General features: G+C 40.6%; 1 protein-coding gene across 1 annotated transcript in view; it reads right to left on the bottom strand.

Moving 5' to 3' along the window:
• The window catches only part of LOC126199000 (multidrug resistance protein homolog 49-like), a 368,814-nt gene extending 356,350 nt beyond the window's left edge, over window positions 1-12,464 (bottom strand). Inside the window, exon 1 of the mRNA XM_049935679.1 lies at window positions 12,404-12,464. The gene's annotated coding sequence lies outside the window, so the exon portion shown is untranslated. The remainder of the gene's footprint in view (window positions 1-12,403) is intronic.
• Window positions 12,465-13,264: the final 800 nt, after the last annotated feature.

Raw genomic sequence — 13,264 nt, 5'->3', positions numbered from 1 at the left:
TTTTCCAGTCTTATGAAATATTTTGAAGACATGTTGCATAAGAATCAGTATCTTTCAAACCCATACAGCCCCTCAGAACTCATCCGCATTAGCTTAATCAAATTACCTGAACATTTACGGCATATTATTTTGGCAGGACGTTGCAAAGACGACATTGAAGCTTTTCAGGGACTGTTACAAGAACTGGAAATTGACACTGACAATCGCGGAACGCGAGAACAGGAGCACAACAATTACAGGTCACATCTGTCACAATTCCGCGATGACAGAAATAATACACGACAAGGCTATTCTTATAACGTAAATCGTGACCAAAACAGACACCACCCGTATGACAACCGTTGGCAGAGTAGTAATAATTACAGGGAAAGATCACCTCTCCGCGGTAATGACTATTACAGAGACAATCAGAGAAACAGACACTATGGGAACCAAAATAATTATTATTACGAGAGACAGAATAACTTTAGACGCAACGGTCCAGCGCGCAGTTACGATTCAGGGAGAAATTCTCCACCACTTAACCGACAAGAAAGAAACTATGGCATCTACCGACATGACGACAGACGATATGATCGTAACGACAGACCTGAATTTCATCAGAACTGGCGGGATTCAAACAGAGCTGGGCCCTTTCGGCAAGGCGAATTTGTAGAAGTTAGGTCTCCTAATCCCAGTAACGACGCGCGCCAACAAAGAGACAGACAATGACTCCACAAGCAGGCAGCCGCGTGCGCCCGCTGGCTCCGAGAAAAATAACATAAGACGCTAGCCTTGAGAAAAGATTTAGCATTCCTCACCGACGTATAAAACATGACAATTGCTTTGAAGTTGAAACTCTGTGTACTAGGAAGAGTAAAGGTTTACACCACATTTCACACGTAAAACCGTTTATTGAGAGATAATGTGCTTTTTTAACTTGAGATTTTAATGCAACATTTTGGTTCACTTGAAAATACATTCTGGGTTTAAAGTACTTTCTGTGAGATACCAGATGACACAGAGGTTAGTTTATGTGACAGCTACACGATTTTATCACGACGCTACTAATGAGTGACAATTTACAATGTTGCTTTTGCGCTGTATCTGTTTTATATCTGCACAGTGTTCTGAATTCTTTTGGAAAGAAAAACAGGTTTTAGTAGTAACTTTTGTGGTATAGCTACAAGGAGACAGCCTTTTCTGTAGCACAACAATACGTTACAGCACAGTACTTTCTTCATCACAACAATAAGCGTAATAACTACGATATCTATACACAAAGCATTTCACTTTTGTTTATCATGAGGTAAGTACATTGACTTCTGCAGAACTTAGCTTTCGGAGGACGATAACTACGAGACTTCCACAGAGATTATGTTGCGACATGACACACAGTTTAGCGCTACAGGACACGTATTTGAGTGATTAATTTTGTACTTAAAACATTTATTTTTAAAGATTTTTAAATTGCAAAGAAAGTTTTCCGTGATACATTTCATTCCATTGCTGTAATCTGTAACACCTGAGGGTATAATTACATTAATCCTCAGGGGGGTACACACTTACTTTGTGTACCATGTGTGTGGCAACCACAAGGAACCCTAGCTAATATGGTATTTGCTTATACAACTTTACACATCGGTACCATATTTCTCCAACACATAAATTACACAGCTATCTGATTATTTGACAGAGAAATAAACATTCTTTTTACTACGTCAGTGACAGATGTTTACGCAATTACACAGTTGGATAACTTCACACTTACGAAATTGTATGTTGTTTGTACTTTGTGAACTGTTCATATTTTTTCAGAACCATTGTGATACTATGAGAGCTTAGAATGATATATTTGGTAAGGGAGCATGATTTTAAAGTACGTATGAAATAGATGACACTTTTGACATGAGCAGAGAATTTTTTTTAAGTTTTGATATTATTGGAGGAAGCTACGACGATTTTGAGAGTTGACTGAGGTGTTATGATGTTATTTTTATGACGACTATGTGTATTATGTTGTTGCGGTATGTTTATGATCAATAAGCTGATGCTATATAAGGAATGTGATTACGTGTTTATATGTATATGAATAATGAATAGAAGTTAGGGACTATGGTTTGTGAAAAAGGTTGTTGGAAACTAAGAATCGTACTTTAAGAGTTATGAAATGTGTGTATATGCGTGAATGTATCACAATGCTGGCGAAAATTTTTTGGACACTGTTATATTTATAGGATTTTGTTTCTACACATTTGTAACGCAAATTTTCGACCTGTGAATTTCTTATATGAGACTGTCACTGTAGCGAAAACTGCTGTCATAAATATTTCGGTATGAAAGGTAAGTGACCGTGACGTAATTCGTTGTGAGCGGCCAGGTGTGCCAGCCGCCTTGAGAAAAAGCCATTAGGTGGTAGAAAAAAAAAGGGAGGCCATTATCCTCGCTATTGACATTCCTTTGTAGAAAGCATCGTAACTACGACACGCTAATAATAACTTGGAAACATTCTTACAACTGCACACCTGATTAGGACAAGTGTCTTTCTACGAGAGTTGAGAGAATTTCTACTAACTTATGAAATGTCACATGACTATTGAATGATATTTTTATGCTTTGGTTTGCGTAATTGCTTATTTCATTTGATATCTGGTTTCCAGCTGTCTTGCAGCATTGGTTTCATAAAATAAAATTAAATGCATTTGCTAATGTGAACACTTTCTGTCAACAGATCTATTAAATAATTACTATGATCCCCATTCTTCGAAAAAGGAGCTCTTGGAATGGAAAGAACAATAAGAAGGGACTAGTAACAGGAACTGCATACATAATTTTCTTTTCAACTACTTGGTAATTTTTTTGGTAGAGTAAGTTATCGTGATGCATCACTCTAGTGTTAAGATGTGACATAGGTATTACACATGGCCATTTTTAGTGTAATATTTTTTCTGCTTGAGCTATGTCATGTTTAGAGATAAGTTTTTTTTTTTTTTTTGCTGCTGCTGTTTGCCAGGCATAGTGCTACTGAATTTTAATTTGTGTTACTCTGCTAAGCCAGATTTATTTTTCTTGTTTGCTGCTCATTGCCTTATGTTAGTTGTAATTTATGCTGCTTGCTACGCCATTTGTATTTTTGATCATTGCTGTTTGTGTTAATTGTTTTCTGCTGCTGCATTGCCTCGTCCCTTAGTTTAGCATCTGAGCTCAGTAGATTTAAGTTAGCTTAAGAGGGGGTAGACTATATAAGAACCTAACTATGGAGAATAGGGAAAGAATGCTTTGAAAGTTATCTGAAAACGATTTGGGCCTAAATGAGTATTGTACAATGAGCCATATTTATTTTGAAAGAAATATGGTTAGAATACAGAAAAGAGGTACAGATAGGACTTTTTGGGAATAATGATGAACGAAGGGAGATCTCCATGCAAAATACTGCAGTAAAACAAACCCTGTCCTTTCCTTTTGTATTATTTTGCTATGTGTGTATGTACCATTGTGTATTTGTATTTTTCCTGTCTTTAAGTGTTTAGGTAATAAGATTTATGTTGTAGAATTTTTCTAATACTATGTCATTTACTTTGTAAAGATGTTTAGACATTACTTGTTCTGTTTTGTTTTAATGCTCATGGGTGAAGTTGATGTTTCGAAAGTTACTCTGATCTTTCGTGTATGTACTCATGTCGTAATTCCTGTAACACTGATGTATATATTTTTATTCTTTTGTAAAGCCCATATTACTACAAATGTTATCTGTATTGTTATGTTCTTTAATGATGTATTTTGTACCTTTGTAATTGTATTCTTATGTTATAAAATTGTAATTGACACCAGTTCATCAAATTAAGTAACTTGTAAGTTACATTTCACTGCACACGTTTCTGTTGGTCATAGTATATGGACAATATGTGAGAAGTAGGGACTGTTAGTGTTTGCACGTGTGTTAATAATTCAGCAAGGGACTGGATAACAGCATTGCTGGTTCTAAGGACAATTCCAAAAACTCTGTGAGTGCACAAGTGGTGGTTATGGACTTGCTATATTATCCGCAAGACTCTTCAATGGTGATTGTGCTCCTGCACAGTCACAACAGATGGCTGCTGGCCATCTCTACAAGGACTGCAGTGGGTCTGCACCTCTGGTGGCCCACCAGTACCATTATCTCTACAAGGACTACAGTGGGTCTGCATCTTTGATGACTCACCAGTACCATTATTTCTGCAAGGACTGCAGTGGGTCTGCGCCTCTGGTGGCCCACCAATACCGTAATCTCTACCAGGACTGCAGTGGGTCTGCTCTGTGATGACCTACCAAACGATCTTCTTCAAAACTTCGATTGACTCCGCTGTGGGTTTGCTCTGTTGTGGCCCATTACCTGTCAGCATGTCAAGAGTCAGCACTGTCTTTCCGTTGGAAGGACAACACTACTTCTTCAAGACTGCATGGAAATCCACTACTTCTGTGTGCAATTTCTTTTACTAATGAGACTTTGTAAAACAAAAAAAATAAAAAAAACTGTAATTTCTATTATGATGAATGATCAGAACTATCTTTATGGACTGTGAGAAAATTTTAGCTTTTGACCAACATTGTATCAATAAGTGTGTGCATTTGATTTCTTTGTTACTGTAATTACGATTATGAAAAATTTTAACAAATATGTATTGGCCAGTGCCCAAAAAAATTTGTAAAATTTTTTGTGGGGAGCATGGGGGCTATGTAAGTAGGCTGTTTAGATTTTTTTTTGGTAACGCAACTTCTGTATGAAAATCACTGGCTGTGCTGTGTGCAGTCTGTGGCTGCTTTGCATTGTTGTAATACTCGCCATTGTAGTGTTAGGCAGCTGGCTGTGAACAGCGCATAGCGTTGCGCAGTTGGAGGTGAGCCGCCAGCGGTGGTGGATGTGGGGAGAGAGATGGCGGAGTTTTGTAATTTGTCATGAACTGCTATATATATGATGATATCAAGGTAAATACATTCTTTGTTCTCTATTAATATCTTTCATTTGCTAACTATCCCTATCAGTAGTTAGTGCCTTCCATAGTTTGAATCTTTTATTTAGCTGGCAGTAGTGGCGCTCGCTGTATTGCAGTAGCTTGAGCAGCGAAGATTTTTGTGAGGTAAGTGATTTGTGAAAGGTATAGTTTAATGTTAGTCAGGGCCATTCTTTTGTAGGGAATTTTGAAAGTCAGATTGCGTTGCGCTATAAATATTATGTGTCAGTTTAAGGACAGTCCTGTAAAATTATTAAAAGGGGACGTTTCACACGATAAGGCACCCGCACATTCCTACCTGTCGGTGCGTGAGTATTGCGTAAAAAACGATATCACGGTGCCGCCTCATCCTCCATACTCTCCAGACATCGCCCCAGGGGGAACTTTTTATTTCCAAAGTTAAAAACCCAGTTGAAAGGACGAAGATCTGTAACGACGGACGAGATAAAAGAAAATTCGCGGACTATGCTTCGCGTAATTCAGGAAAAGGCGTAGTAGTAGTAGTAGCTTTATTCATCTGTAGATCTCTTTTTACAAGGATATAGGATATGTCAAAGTATACACATATATTTACAGACTTACAGTTCGAGACAATCATTAGTTTTACTCCCGGAATACAATGCACTTTTTACAAATAACTTATTAAATAATGTAATGCCACATTGTTCACTCATATCTCACTATCAGTCAGAGAAACACACTATACACACATTGTTTCATAACACTTCACTCACTACACACACACACACACACACACACACACACACACACACACAAACACACACACACACACTGGTGATCTCTAGGCCATTTCCTGTACTGCAACTTCCCATTTGCAATCCTGAAAAACTGAGTAAGCATCCATCCATAATGAGTGTGCTATGCATAGCTTGGGGTAAGTATTTATAGAACAGAAAAAAGAAGGAAGAAAAACGTGACGATGTTATGTGGAATGTTGGATATTTTATAATCATTATTATTACTATTATTTATTTGTATAGCATTTTTTTTATCAAACCCCTACAGTGCGGCGTATGAAGTATAAGCGACAATCATATTACGAGAGCGTGTACGAAAGTAATACCTCCGAATTTTTTATTGTGTTCTCAATATCGGTTGAGGTATTATTGTCGTGCATATTACTCAATCGGCTTTCCCGCTTCAGAGACGCATTGCAACCCTCTGCTGCTAGAGGACTCTGAACTGTAACGCGTAACAAGGCGGTGTGTAACGTAACTATGTCGGTGCGTGAGAAACAGCGCTACAGTCTGGAACCGAGCGACCGCTACGGTCGCAGGTTCGAATCCTGCCTCGGGCATGGATGTGTGTGATGTCCGTAGGTTAGTTAGGTTTAATTAGTTCTACGTTCTAGGCGACTGATGACCTCAGAAGTTAAGTCGCATAGTGCTCAGAGCCATTTGACCCATTTGAGAAACAGCGCGTTGTCATCCGAGTTTCGAATTCGAAGAGTTCGTCCACACATGGAGCTCTCTCTCCTTCAACATGACAATGTCAGAACACACACGAGTGCTGCGACATCTGCAACAATCCGAGGTTTTCGGTTCACTGCCATCGATCATCCTCAATACAGTCCCGACTTGGCCCCATACGATTTTGATCTGTTTCCAGAACTTAAAGAACATTTTCGAGGACTTCATTCGATAGAAGCGGTGCAAGCAGATGTGAGGCTGTGACTCCGTCAGCGGATCAGACATTCTACAGCAATGGCATCAACAAAGTGATCTCTCCTTCGGAAAAATATGTTCGTCGTCAGGGCGACCATGTTGAGAAATAAATAAATAGAAACGAAGAATAAAGGTGTAGAATGTTAATAATGTTTGTGTTATTTAAAAAGCGTTAAGAATTTTCACATAAAAGTTCGGAACCATTACTTTTCAGCATGACATAGTAGAATGTACTGAGTTAATACCGTGCAGTGCTAAAAAAAAAAAAAAAGAAAGAAGGTACGAAATTCTCTCTTTCTTCATTTAACCACAACTACTAACTAATAGCTGAACAGTGAATGATGACAAGAGGTAAAATAATTGTTTTCGGATCTCGTACGTAGTGTCCAAAAAGACGGAATATTTATTACTACGAATTTACGACTTTTGGGCTTTATAACAATCTTTTTATTTAGATATGAAAGTAGCATACGCGAAGGAGGCATTTATTCTGTTGTTGCATGCTTCTTCTAATGAAGTATTGCAGGACGTCGTTGATCAGACAGGCTTCGCTTATTGTTATAGTCCATGAGGAAAGGCTTATGATCTCAGACGAGTAACTAATCCTGAACGACGTTAAGGTGGACCGAAACTTTTTACCCAACTAGAGCATGGCGGTCGATGCAAAACAGAGGACTCGGCAGTCACGTGGAGGTTTTACGCACAGGGACCAGAGCTCCACATCCCGGTATTACAGAGATCACTGTTTACATTCCGTAGTGACGGCAGCCTTTTGTGCTCCGTTGTTGAACTCTTGCAACAGCGCTGTCAGCTGACAAGTGATCTCTCGTCATACAGATTATAGTCAAACGGGGCAATAGACTGACGCAACTGCAGCTGGAAACACTTCATCCCCACTTTTATTTTAACAGCGTCACTGCGCAGTTTTTTCCGTCTGCTATCACCCAAATGTCAAATGTAGCACAACTTCAGACAGAGAGATTGACTGTGTGTGTGTGTGTGTGTGAGTGAGTGAGAGAGAGAGAGAGAGAGAGAGAGAAACACAGTCAGTGGTCGCATAAGATATTCTTTCCAGTGCCGTCCGCTGTGGCCGAGCAGTTCTAGGCGCTTCAGTCCGGAACCGCGCTGCTACTGCGGTCGCAGGTTCGAATCCTGCCTCGGGCATAGCTGTGTGTGATGTCCTTAGGTTAGTTAGGTTTAAGTAGTTCTAAGTCTAGGGGACTGATGACCTCAGATGTTAAGTCCCATAGTGCTCAGAGCCATTTGAACCATTCTTTCCAGTCAGACATAATGATGGTCTTGTTTAAAGTTTATGACCAGATTGCTGCAAGCATCCGTTTCCAATACGACCAAAGGCGACATTGCATTTGGGTGAAACTATCTCCGAGCAAGCAATTCCTTTGTGATCATGAGGGGCAGTAACGAACAAATAACTAGACTGTATACCCAGTTACAGACGGTGACATGATAGACTATTTTTCGACATTGTACCTACTAATTTTGGTGTCTGAAAATTTATCCAATATAAAAACGCCTCCTTCTTTCACACAAAGACCCATTGTTTACGTTGTTGCGTATATATTTATGAAACTTACTTATTTCCCTGAAACATATATTTTTGTCATTTCTTTTAATTTGACATTAGAACTACATATTAAAAAGAAAACGGTTCGGAATTAAAATTGATTTAATTATGTAGATGTGACAGTACATCATCGTAAGAAGGTTACAGTGTGCTTTAATTTCCCGAAATAGCCGGCCGGAGTGGCCGTGCGGTTCTGGGCGTTACAGTCTGGAACCGAGCGACCGCTACGGTCGCAAGTTCGAACCCTGCCTCGGGCATGGATGTGTGTGATGTCCTTAGGTTAGTTAGGTTTAATTAGTTCTAAGTTCTAGGCGACTGATGACCTCAGAAGTTAAGTCGCATAGTGCTCAGAGCCATTTGAACCATTTTCCCGAAATAAATTTGATGCATATTAAGAATGGGATCCCTTATTTAAAAACTAATGCAAACTGCTGACTATTTGCTCTGTCGTCATTGCCAAATTTTTCTCTCAACACTACCTTGGCGAGATTCATTGAGTGTGACAGATTCTTCATTCAATAGCAGCTCAAATGAATTGACAATACTTCACATCCACATACGTAGAAACATTTCAAAAGTGAAAGACTCGGTTGGTAGATAACTTAAATAAATAAACTCAGTCGAGATTCTGTATTTCTGCTGCGGTATTCTCAACTCCTTGTCAGTAGCCCCCTTTGATTTAGTTCAGGCTGGAAAGGACCACACTCTTCAACCAGTAAGAGGGAGGACGTAAAATCGAAGAGGTATGGAAATATGCGAAGAGTAAAAATGAAATGACGTAGAAGGCAAGTGTTGCTTTTTTGTAACGCCAGCACATATTTCAGAAACAGACACACCTCCTAAAAATCCAATTAGCTGCGCATACTTTCAATTATGTTCTTCAGTTCTGATGTTGGTGGGACAGGAAGTCCATTGTTGATTTCGAGGTCGTCTACTTCGATGAGATGTTTTGAAATCTCAAAATCTGAACGAACTCCAAAAGTCTTCGTTTCGCATAATAGGCGCTGGACCCATCAACTGCGACGATTTCTTCTAATAAAACTGTAGGACAATCTAACGATGTAGAAACTTTCGCAAAAATTTCATGAAACGTCAGTTCAGTTTTAGTATCCACCGACCCTCGAGGTGCCACAAAAACTGGTACCTTGGAGAATCTCACATGGTGAAAACAATTTTCAGTGTGTTTGGTGTCGCCAAATTCCTAGCAGAGCGCAACATACTAATGAATCTACTCAGCTGCCAGACTAGTTCTCTTTTGCTTCGACTGTGGGTAAACATTTTTAGAGCAACTGCATTCGCTAGCGAAATTTCACATTTTACACAGTGCCTTGTCCACACGGTTGTAGAAGATTGCAGTTTTCTGAAGACAAAGTGTAAGCTTTCTAGCTTTTAACTTATTTTTGGGTGTGCAGGATAATTATCAAGAATAATTGTCAGTTTACGTTTTTCCAAACTGAGAATCCAGTCGTGGTAAAAATCGCCGTGTCATCAGTACATGGAGCTAGTTGGCAGTGTGGCTCCCTAAACATGTCATTAACATAAATATTGAAGAGCGCATGTGATAAGCCCGAGCTCTGTGGCATGCCCGCCAACATGTATTTAAAGCTGGATCGTATCCTGTGTTTGGCCACTGAGAGGGATCTATTCTGTAAAACGTCGTCGAACAATTTAAAGTAAACGTCTGAGGTGTTTGCGTCAACATTTTGTGAACCAAATTCGATTGCCAGATTTTATCGTAGGCATTCTGAAGATCCGGAAACACCACCGCCGTTGACGTTGCATAATTGAACACGTCACCTTTTGTGACATGTTGCGTTATCTGAAGAACATGTAATTCTGCAAAAATATGTTAGGTGTTAATTGAAGTAATAATGATCGTGTGATATACGTATTGTAATCAGTTCCATATTTAATTGTGGTTTGGGCTGATATCTCGTAGCAGCGATGGGAACTGTGAGCTGGAGAGCTATAAAGGAGGCTGAATCTGGCGGTAAATGCACACCCCTCCTCTCGAGGAATAACTACCGACGTTGTCGGAGGGCCGTAAGGAACTCCAAGTTACACTTGCCGCACCTTCCAAGTGACATAAAGTAAAGTAAAAAAAAAAGAAAAGACAAAGCTTCCTTTCACCAGCCCAATTAGAACAGCTCCGCTGGTGGCAGTGTGCCCTCAACTCAGCCATACAACAAAACTATAAGAGGCATTCAAATGAAACCCGGTCACTAGTGTAAAGTAACGGTAACGATTTTAATAACTCAAAAATGTAGTTATACACATGACACATACTCAAAAACAGTCGCCCAAACTAGTCGGTCGATTACATCCTTGAAGAAGCTAGTAGGCAGCTGTCGGATATTGGCCTGGACCCAGTCACACACTTCGTCGTCCGTTGCGAATCGATGTCCGCCAATAGCTTGTATTAAAGCTCCAAACACATAAAAGTCACACGTTGAAAGGTCGGGACTATATAGTGGATGTTCCAGCGTTTCCCACCGAAACTGCTATATTACCGTCTTCACCGCATTGGCCGTGTGTAGGCGGGCATTATCACGCAGGAGGATAACGCCATTTGACAACATGCCTCAGCGTTTCAACTTGATGGCTCGACTGTGGTTCTGTAGAGTGGCTTGATAACGCTGAGCATTGATGGTGGTTCTCCGTTCCAGGAACTAGACAAGCAGTTGGTCCTTGTGGTCAAAAAAGGACATCATGACCTTACCAGAACTGATGTGCACTGCCTTTGAATTCTTAGGAGGTGGTGAAGTCTTATGTTTCCACTGCTTGCTCTGACGCTTGCTTTCTGGTTCAAAATGATGACACCATGATTCGCCACCTGTGACAATACGCGACAGAAAGCCGTATTCCTCCTCATGATATCGTTGCAGATGACTCAATGACAGTGCCATTCAAGTACTGCGCTGTTCGGCGACCAGTTGGTGGAGAACCTACTGCGGCACAGAGGTTCTGAAAGTTATAAAGTGTTGATGCATTATGGTATGGGCGGTGCCCACGCTAATACCCAGTAGCTGGTGGATCTCTCCACGGTGATTCTGCGGTTCTCTAAGACTAAAGCATTCACTTCCGCAACCACTTTCGTTGTGATGACACGATGAGCCTGTCCAGGACGAGCATCGTCTTCCAGTGACTCGCGGCCCTCAAGGAATCGTTTGCGCCATTTCACAACACTTGAACGACTCAGACTCTACTCACCGTAGACAACTTTCATCCGTCGATACATTTCACGGCCTCCAGCTCCCTCTGCCGCCAGAAATCGAATCACTCCTCGTTCTTCCTGCTTACTCGCCTGCATGTTCGGTAGTGGACGATAATTTGTGTGACCACCTTCTCTTCGGCGTGAAACCACGCTGGTGCTATGCATCATCAAACGGTGCGCACACGTCAGTCTCTCTACCAATAGATGGCACCACCGTATCCGCAGTTACGTGGTGCCACGTTACGTGTGAGGCAAAGGTAGACAAACTAACCAGGTTTCATTTGAACGTACTTCATATAGTTGTAAATCATGTAAGCAAATCTCCCTCGTGAATCAGACTATCTGCTAGTGAAAACCGTTTCAAAAACTGTACAGTAGTTCGTGAGATTAGCCTTCATTTACAGGCAGAAAAAAGTGGCGGGGGACTTTAATTCACAATACGTATACACGTTTAAAGACGTCGCTGCAACTCGACATCTGCCTTACGCCGCTGGCACCGGAGTCGTCCGATAGAGCCGTCAACTGCTGCGTGACAAACAGTTTAGCGCCGTTTAGCCCTGTCCTTGAACCCCTGTCCAGACTGCCTTGCCTCTCCTGCTGTGCTACGCGCGACCAGCTTAGTTTCCGGAGCTGTGTTCTGATCGACGCGCTACCCAACTCGCTCTGGGTCGCTCCTCTGTAGCTGCAGTCCAGCAAGGGTTTCTGTTACGCACTGCTGTGAGACGAATTTTCAGAATGTGTTTCCAGAAAATGACAGAATGAATTCTCATAATTCTTCGAGAGACCCAACTAATATTGACAATAAAAGTATTTATGGTTGGATTCCACTGCAGAGCCCAATTCACAAATGACTTAGATGCAGTTGATGTAAGTGAATTGTTTCAATTCCTCGTTGCTGTCGAACATCTTACATTCCAGGACTTACATCAGACCAAGCCACCCTACTCACCGAATACAGGACCTTATTTGAAGAAAATCCTTTCCTTGAAGGAACTGAGGAAGCAGGGAACAAACTCGTTACTTCTGTAAGAAGGATAAAAAGGAATCAATAGATTTAGACCATACAAAACTTGGATCTAATGAGACAGTCATAAAGCTTGGAGATTCTTAAACATCTAAGTAATGATCCACCTATGACTACTGTACACCATAACATTACAGCCAATAAAATTGTAAATAGGCTGTTTAAGTTTTTATGTTGGTAACGTCACGTAGCGCTCTGTATGAAAATCACTGGCTGTGCTGTGTGCAGTCTGTGGCTGGTTGGCATTGTTGGAATATTCGCTATTGTAGTGTTGGGCTGTTGGATGTGAACAGCACGTAGCGTTGCGCAGTTGGAGGTGAGCCGCCAGCAGTGGTGGATGTGGGAAGAGAGATGGCAGAGTTTTGAGAGCGGACGATCTGGACGTGTGTCCGTCAGAAAAACGGAATTTGTAAGACTGGATGTCATGAACTGATATATATATTATGACCTTTGAACACTATTAAGGTAAATACATTGTTTGTTCTCTATCAAAATCTTTCATTTGCTAACTATGCCTATCAGTAGTTAGTGTCTTCCGTAGTTAGAATCCTTTATTTAGCTGGCAGTATTGGCGCTCGCTGTATTGCAGTAGTTCGAGTAACGAAGATTTTTGTGAGGTACGTGATTCATGAAAGGTACAGGTTATTGTTAGTCACGGCCATTCTTTTATAGGGATTATTCAAAGTCAGATTACGTTGCGCTAAAAATATTGTGTGTCAGTTTAGTGATGATCAGAATAAGTAAAGAGAGAAATGTCTGAGTACGTTCAGTTTTGATCAGCTGTTT

Source organism: Schistocerca nitens, chromosome 8 (genome assembly GCF_023898315.1).
Source record: "Schistocerca nitens isolate TAMUIC-IGC-003100 chromosome 8, iqSchNite1.1, whole genome shotgun sequence".
In the NCBI taxonomy this organism is placed as follows: domain Eukaryota; kingdom Metazoa; phylum Arthropoda; class Insecta; order Orthoptera; family Acrididae; genus Schistocerca; species Schistocerca nitens.
This window is presented reverse-complemented; position numbering and strand designations above follow the sequence as displayed.